Raw genomic sequence first — 7104 nt, 5'->3', positions numbered from 1 at the left:
TCTCAACTCATTTTTAAATTTAGAATAAAGAGTCCCCAGCCAGGAGTTTGGGTTTTTTTCCCCCCAGCTGGATTTTTTTCCTTGGTCCCAGCCAACAAGATGACGTTCATCCCCAGAGGTTGGGCATGGACAGTCCCAGTACCAGGGTTTTGTCAGCAGGATGGTTTTTGGGGCATGGACAGTCGCAGTACCACGGTTTACTCAGCACGATGGTTTTTGAGGCATGGACAGTCCCAGTACCAGGGTTTTGTCATCAGGATGGGTTTTGAGGCATGGACAGTCCCAGTACCAGGGTTCTGTCCGCAGGGATGCCCGTGGCTCCTGGGCCAGGGGCTGCTCTGAACAGGCTCCTGGAGATGCTTCAGCCTGGATACAGGCCACTGACAGCCCAAAAGCAGCCCAAGGAGCAGCTGGCGTGTCCTGGTGATGGTGGCACGGGCTGCGTGCAGAGGGGCTCAGACAGCAATTCCTGGTTCCAGCCTCCCAGAGCTCCCAGGCAGCTGCCAGGTATGGCCTGTCCACCCCAATTCCCTGCCCTTCCCTTCCTGCCTGAGGCCTCATTCAGCAGCAGCAGCACTAAAGCCAAGGCAATCTTCCCTTACAGCTATTAAATGCCAACCGACAGCCTGCAGAGATGCCTTCAAATCAAAGGTTCAGGTGGGATGAAGTTTTGTTTGGACGAAGGTGGGAGTTTCCAGGGAGCCAGCTGGAAGTGCAGAAGGGATGGAAAGCTTTCCCAGGTGGGTCCCCCTGGAGGTGTGCTGGAGGCAGGGATGTGCACCCTTTGCTGAGGGAAAAGAACTTGCAGAGGCCACTGCTGAGGCCCTGAAAGGAGCTGAGCTGCTGCAGGGAGAGATGTCCTCCCGTGGGCACGGGGAGCTGCCTTGGCACGGGGCGGGAGCGCCCCCGGCCCTGCCTTCTCCTGCTTGAAAATATCACCTGGAGCCCCGGCTCAGGGGGGCTAAATCAGCTGGACTCCAGGCAGCTCTGTCAAGTGCCCCCAGGGACATGGGTGGGGCTGGGGGATGAGGGCTTTAGACACCAATTGTTTGGAGCAGATGCCTGTCCCTGTCCCGATGCTGCTGAGCTTCCTTGGACGCTCTGCCCGTTCCTGGCTCAGCTGGCGTTCAAGGGGCAGCTCTGCACGGGAATATCCACCCTCCGTGAGGCACTGTGAGGGTACGGCAGCAGGAACTGAGCAGGGAACTGGGGGCTGTGGGATAATTCACGGGAACTAGCAAAGCTGAGAGGGAGCCCCGAGTCTGGGCGCTGCACAGGGAACAATCTTTGTGCTGCCCTGACACCTTTTTCTTTTTTATTTTTTTTTTTCTTTCAGGTGCTGGACTTGCCTCTGTGGATGTGTGCTGAGCTCTCACTACAGGGGACTGTGAGGCCTGACTGGCTGTGAGTTTGTGTTCTTCTCACAGGGGAATCAGAAATGATCATTAATTAGACCACAGAAATCTTTTCTGAAACCTTTCCCCTTTCCTGCCCTTTGCTGGTAAGTCTTTTCTTTCTGCCTTTAACTCTACAGCTGTTCCCTGATGTCATTGCCCCAGTCTCACTTCTGTGCAGCTCCTAGCTGGGGAAAACTCATAATAGAGCTGGTAACAAGTAAGCACTTGTTTCTACACTTCTTTTTCCAAAACTTTCACCAGAACTTAATTTCACTAGTTAGGAAGCGTGGTGAGGGGTGCAGGAGGAGCAGGAATAGGAGAGGGAAGCCTTGAGCACTGCAGGCTACAAAGATCTGCATTTATCAATTTGATTTAGTCCTGCTGTGTTAAGGATACATAAATAGGCAAAATCCAAGGCACAGGGTGAAGTTCCTGTGACAATGCTTACTGTGTGTTTATCTTTAATTACTCAGTGTGCCCCATTTCCCTTTAATAAGTGCTCTGATACCCCTGTGGAAACAAACACAAACATGGGTGGGACAGTGCACCTCACAACTCCACAAAGAGTGGCACCTCCACCTCGTGTATGGCAATGCCATTTTAGTACAGCCCAACTGTCTCACAGCAGAGGGCTGAAGGCCCCTGGGAAAACAATTCTGGCACGCCCCTGAGCCCTTCCCCGGCTCTGTGTGCCCCAGCTGCCCTGTCACCTCACCCCATGGACACACTGCTCCCTGCAGCACACACACACTGCTGCCTTCCTGGCAGCTCCCAGGCACCTACCAGCCACGTGTTGGACGGGATCAGGAGGGAAAACAGCCCTTCTGCAGCCATTTTCTGGGCAGCTGGCAGTGATTCACGCACAAGGGGCATGGATACCATCAGTGGGTTCCCCTCAAAGTCTGTCCACATCCAGCAGCACACGGTGCTATTCACCATCTGCATCAGTGACACGCACAGGGAGTTAGGGAGGAGAACTCCTTAGTTCAGCAGGAAGCAGCAGGGCAGGAGAGGGCAGAGGGGCTCACTGGGATGGGATGGGAAGTCACAGTGAGCCTGGCAAGTGGCCCCTGCAGTGTGCAGGGAGAGGCTGTGCAAGGAGAATGGCAAAGTGTAACTCCGAATGGCAATTATTAGTAGAGTTTTGGTTGGAAAGGGCATGAAAAATACTCTCACCTGGACAAGAGGTATTTCACTCTGTGATGTATTGACAGGAGTGCCCAAATCCCAGCTGGAGTAACCCTTGTGATGCCATCAGCATTGGGAATGTCTGGCTCTGAGAGTTCTCTGTGTGGCAGGGGGTCCCAACTTCAGGGAAATAGTGGGGCCCTTGGAAAGGCAGGAGAGGGAATCCTCAAAGGCCTGAGAGCCTGGTTTCTGGCAGAGAACTGTAGTGGTGGGAAGACTCAAAGTTCTGAAATTTTTGAAGGTGTTGAGACTTTTGAAAATACTCTTCAAAAAGAATGAACTTGTTATCCATGTGCACTTGGGATCAGGCAGAGAATCCTGAGCTGCAGTTCCAGGTGGAGTGGTTCATGCCAGACCCTTGTAGCCCTGGAACAGCATTTTTGACGTGAAGTCCCTGTAAGACTCTGAGAAGAAACTCAGACTGAGATTTGTTGGTGTCGCTGCACACTCTGAGGTAGAGAGGGCCAAGAGCTGACCCACTGTCAGTCATTTCCAGCTGTGTTACCTGTGATTTCACACAAAACTGGCGCTGTGATTTGTGGCTGCTGGTGTCAAGGTGACCAAGAAGTCTGTAGAAGGGGATTCCAGTGGAGGGGTTGGAAAGGCAAAGGGCTGTGCTGGGTGCCCCACCTTGGCAGCAGCTCTGGGGTCTCAGGCTGGCAGCCCTCCTCAGCTTTTCCACAAGGGATAAATCACTTTAATGTGTGAAGGGGAATAAAGTAGTATTTTACCGTTAAATTAACTAATAGATCAAATGTCTTGCAATGTGCTCGCAGTCCTTCAGAATTTTCTCCAGGTAACATTTGCTGAAGGACACCTTTCAGATCCCAGTCCCCCTTAAAGCAGCTTGGGATGCTCAAACTTAGAGGGCTTTTCCAGTTGTAGGAACAAGGAAAATGCAGTCTGATTGCTGCTGCCCAGTCCTGACCCAGAGGAGTGTCCGTAGCAGCAGAGGGTGGCAGCCCAGGGTGACCAGCACCTTGCCATTGCAGGTGGCACCGGGGTGGGTCTGGAGCGTTGTCTTCTGGTCGCAACCCCGTTGTTTTGTTGTGATCCCGTGTTCAGGATCCTGGGAGGAGCAGCTGTCTGGAGGCAGGGAAGGGCAGTCCCAGCATGGTCCTGTAGAAGCTTTCCTGTCATCCTCCTGGTGCTCCTCAGAGCTGTAGATGGAAAGAAGTGGGCTGTGCTGTGCCACTGCCAGCATCTCCACTGCTCCTTGCTGGGTGGTTCTCTTGCACCAAAACAGGACAGTTCTGCCCCCTTCACCTTCTCATTAAATCAGAGTCTAGGAAAAATGTTACTCCCTCCAGATTTAGAAGTGTGATACCTCAGCTGTCTGTGCAGAATTTCCAAACAGTAACTTGGGGTGTCATTGCCAAAAACTTTGGGTTCCTTTACCCACCAGGCCGTGTCTCCAATCCCAGCCCACGTTCCAATGAACGTGTCACTCACTCCTGCAGACGTTGCCATCAAAGCAGTGCAGATTCCCTGGGTTCTGGGGTGCTTCTGTGTTTTTGAGTGGATGTTTTCAGCTTAACAGTGTGTTGGGGCTGGGGAGGGTGGGGAGACACAAGCCTTTGCTAACCCTGACAGAGCTGAGCAGTGCTAGGGAGAGAAAAACCAAGAGAAATTGCACGGTGTGGTAGCAGAGAAGCCATGGGATCATTTCTTTTGTTCTTTGCAGATAAGAAAATGACCCAGTGGGAAGAGCCCAGGCTGCAGAACCCAGCCATCATCACAGGCCCAGTAAGTAGAGCTGTGGGATCCTGCAGGAAATGCCTGACTGGGGCACAGCTGGAGGAGCAGCAGCCCCTGCCTGCTCCTGGGCTCAGGGGTGGGCAGCCTGGGAAGCAGGAGCTCTCTGCCCACATCTAAGGCAGAGGAAGCTGGGGATGTCACAGCAGGCTCTGGGCAGCCTCCCTGCTTGCTCAGGGTTTGGGGATGCCTAAGGGGAAGTGCCCCTGTTTGCCTTACCTGGGTCATTCCTGGCAGTAGCATTTCACTGGGCTGGCACATTGTTCTATTTATTTGAGGATCTCTGGACCATAAAGAGCTGTTTGCACTTGGGAGGAGAGAGGTGGGCCCATGTGGATTCAAAGTGGGGAAAAAAAGGCTCTGTGTGTAAATTCACCTTTAGCAGCGTGTCACTGGAGCTGTATCTGTAATTAAATTGGTACCTGTACTTGCCTTTGTACACCTTGCTGTCTTTTGCTGTGAATAAAAACATTCATTCAATAAAGTTAAGTCGCCCCTAGTCAAGATACCCCACGTCTTCCCCTTGGCTCCTGTCTTTCTTTTTCATATTTGCTGTAGCATTAACTCTATTTCTTTTTCTCTCTATTTCTTTTCTTTTTCTCTGGATTTCTTTTTCTCTCTATTTCTGTCTGACTCTATTTCTCTTTCCCTGTTTCTAGTAGTCTCTAACTCTGGTTTTTTTCTTTTTCACTCTTTCTTTTTCTTTTTTTTTCTCTCTAACCTTTTTCTAACTTTCTTTTCCTTTCTAGCTGTACAATTTAAAAACAGCAGTACAAATTTTCAGGCTCCTTGCAAGTAAAAAAAAAAACCCAAAACACCAAAAAACCTTATGTTATTATTTAAATAAAATTATTTACACCTCAGGAGCCTGAAATTTTCTACTGCTGCACCAGACATACATATTTTTTCTCCTTTTTCATATATGCCAGGTTAGGGCCCCTCATTAATACTCCAGATGGCAGTGACAAATAATTACCTTGATTGAACATTACATGCCTACTCTGGAGTACTAATGAAAGTAGTTATTAGTTAGTTGGGCAGTTAATTCAATATTTAGCTAACTAGCCAATTTCTCGGTGCACCACCACGCCTGTCACTCACCCAAAGATCCACTTCTCACACAAGCCAGCCCGTCACAACCCCAGCCCCGGTCCCTCGACACGTGGGAGCCCCAGGGTGTCACCTGCACATCACGGCATCTCCTGTGCCCGAGCGCCTCCCGAGGGAACCTGAGGCCATCCCCAGCGCTGATCCCGTCCCTCCCGAGGGACCCTGAGGCCATCCCCGGCGCTGATCCCGTCCCTCCCGAGGGACCCTGAGGCCATCCCCGGCGCTGATCCCGTCCCTCCCGAGGGACCCTGAGGCCATCCCCGGCGCTGATCCTATCCCTCCCGAGGGGACCCTGAGGCCATCCCCAGCGCTGATCTCGTCCCTCCCGAGGGACCCTGAGGCCATCCCCAGCGCTGATCCCGTCCCTCCCGTGTCCGTCCCCCTGGGACGCTCCCCCAGCCCCGCCCCTGCCCCGCGCCCCAGCCCTGGCTGCGCACCCGCCGCTAACGCCGCCTTGCGGGCACAGCGCGGTACTGCAGCCGCCGCCGCTCCGGCGCCCTGGCAGCGCTGCCGTCCTGTGGGCACAGCGCGGTGCTGCGCGCGTGCCCTTCTGATGATGGGAGCGAGCGCGTGCAGGGACCCTGCCCTGTAGGACTGCCGCCACGCTGCGGATGCCGCTTGCGGCAGGAGCCCGGCCGAGACAAGCATCCCCGCCCGTGCCTGCCGCCGCTCGAGCGTCGGCCGGAGCTCTTTTCGGCGTCGTTGCCGGATTCAGGCAGGCGACTTAGAAATTGACATGGTGAGGGGCGTTAAGGGTACCACAACAAAGATGGCAGCGGGGCCGGAAGTGGCCTCTGCCAGTACTAAAGATGGCAGCAGAGAAGGGCGGAAGTTAGTGCTTGCCACTCCAAGACGGCGGCTCGGCCGGTACTCACCTGACCTTCTATATCTGGCGGCAGAAAGGGCGGGAAAATCAAGGACCCCAGTCTGTTATTTTGGGCTGCCTGCGCGCGACGCCGACACGGATCCCCGCGGCGCGATTTTCTGCGGGGTTTCCGAGAGTGCGGACACGGGCTGTGGGCTCAGCGGCGCCGCGGGCGCGCGGGAAACGGGCGGGCGCCTTTCTCTGTCGGGGTCCTGTACTGCCGGGGGCGGTACCGGGGGTGGGGCCGAGGGCGTTACTTGGGGCGGTACCGAGGGCGGTACCGGGGACGATACCGGAGGCGGCACCGAAGGCGGTACCGGGGGCGGTACCAAGGGCGGTACCGACGGCGGTACCGCGGGCGGTACCGGGCGGGGATCCACGTGCGGGGCCGTGAGGTGATTCAGGGGCGGGGCCGGGCCCGGCACAGGTGCGCGGGGTCTCAGTGCGGCTGCGCGGGGCGTGGCCGAGGTGATTGAACTCCAGGTAATCGGCTCGGCCGCCATTTGCTCAGGCTGAGCTCGCTTCGGACGCTCGGGCTCTCCGGCCTTTATTGTGATCGATCGCTCGGCGATCAATAGTGATGCCTGCCGCTCGATTGTTTAGCGATCGATTAGTAACGCCTGCCGATCGATCGCTCGACGATCGATTAGCAATGCCTGCCGATCGATCGCTCGGCGATCGATCGCTCATGCCTGCCGATCGATCGCTCGGCTATCGATTGCTCATGCCTGCCGATCGACTGCTCGGCGCTCGACTAGCTCATGCCTGCCGATCGATCGACTGCTCGGC

At 54.8% G+C, this 7104-nt stretch overlaps 1 long non-coding RNA gene across 1 annotated transcript; it reads left to right on the top strand.

Moving 5' to 3' along the window:
- Nucleotides 1–314: 314 nt before the first annotated feature.
- On the top strand, nt 315–1713 carry LOC130266525 (uncharacterized). Its single transcript, XR_008842909.1, has 3 exons — nt 315–507; nt 605–740; nt 1337–1713. It is a non-coding gene; the product is annotated as an uncharacterized LOC130266525 (long non-coding RNA).
- Nucleotides 1714–7104: the final 5391 nt, after the last annotated feature.

Source organism: Oenanthe melanoleuca, unplaced genomic scaffold, assembly GCF_029582105.1.
Source record: "Oenanthe melanoleuca isolate GR-GAL-2019-014 unplaced genomic scaffold, OMel1.0 S074, whole genome shotgun sequence".
In the NCBI taxonomy this organism is placed as follows: domain Eukaryota; kingdom Metazoa; phylum Chordata; class Aves; order Passeriformes; family Muscicapidae; genus Oenanthe; species Oenanthe melanoleuca.
This window is presented reverse-complemented; position numbering and strand designations above follow the sequence as displayed.